Source organism: Octopus bimaculoides, chromosome 24, assembly GCF_001194135.2.
Source record: "Octopus bimaculoides isolate UCB-OBI-ISO-001 chromosome 24, ASM119413v2, whole genome shotgun sequence".
Lineage (NCBI taxonomy): Eukaryota > Metazoa > Mollusca > Cephalopoda > Octopoda > Octopodidae > Octopus > Octopus bimaculoides.
In genome coordinates this window covers 10444372-10445607 of record NC_069004.1, presented here as the reverse complement: position 1 = coordinate 10445607, position 1236 = coordinate 10444372, and positions in this window count along the sequence as shown.

Genomic DNA, 1236 nt, shown 5'->3' with positions numbered 1-1236 from the left:
CACCACCACCACCACCACCAACAACAACAACAACAAAACACACCAGATCAACCCTTCCACACCAACTTCATCGTTGCTCAGAAGGGCAACATTAAATTGATAGGTGTGTGTGTGGGTATGTGTGTGAGAGTGTGTTTATGTGAGAGTTTGTGTGAGCGTGTGTGCGTATGAGTGTGATGTGTGTATGAGTGTGTGTGTGTGTGTGAGTGAGTCTGTGTGTGTGTATGTGTGTGAAGGCGTATGGTTAACTGGGTAGAATGCTGAGCTCATAAAAATAGTGTTTTGGTTTCGATTCTTGAAAGGGGCGGCGGTACTTCAGTATGTTTCGCTCAGTAAGGTGCATCGTTTCACCTTGCTCATATTTTGTCAGCTATCAATATCGCCCAGCGGATCTTTTGGTGCGGCTGTCACATTGTAGTTACGTTCTGTAGAGTAATGGGTGGAGAGCCGAGAAGTTTTCATGACCTTCTTGCTATTCTATTGGCACCTAGAAAAAAATAACGAATATATGGCACATGTTATTAAATTGTCCCCTTTCTGCCTTTCTTCCTACTCTCTTTCTATCTCCCTTCTTTCTCCCTCTCAATACACATCGGTCCTCCTAAATTAACAGCCGAGTTACTACTCTGACCATTTATACTGAAATATCTCCGTCAATCCTATCCATTCCCCAGCATCAGCTCCATTGGAAGATACTCTGTGGTGCTGAGTTCGATAGTCACCGTGATGTAATCATGAATGACCACACAATGTATGCCGTTAAGAAGTTCACCAACCAGAGATCACACTAAATTGCTTTAGATTTAAGTACAGATAGACACTGTTCTTATAGTAAACCCAATGGAAAAATTCCAATGCGTTAATATGCATTCCAACCATCCTCAAATAATCTTAAAAACTTAGTTAATAATATTTTGTTGTTGGCACTCCGTCGCTTACGACGTCGAGGGTTCCAGTTGATCCGATCAACGGAACAGCCTGCTCGTGAAATTAACGTACAAGTGGCTGAGTACTCCACAGACACGTGTACCCTTAACGCAGTTCTCGGGGATATTCAACGTGACACAGTGTGACAAGGCTGACCCTTTGAATTACAGGCACAACAGAAACAGGAAGTAAGAGTGAGAGAAAGTTGTGGTGCAAGAGTACAGCAGGGTTCACCTTCATCCCCTGCCGGAGCCTCATGGAGCTTTAGGTGTTTTAGCTCAATAAACACTCACAACGCCCGGTCTGGGA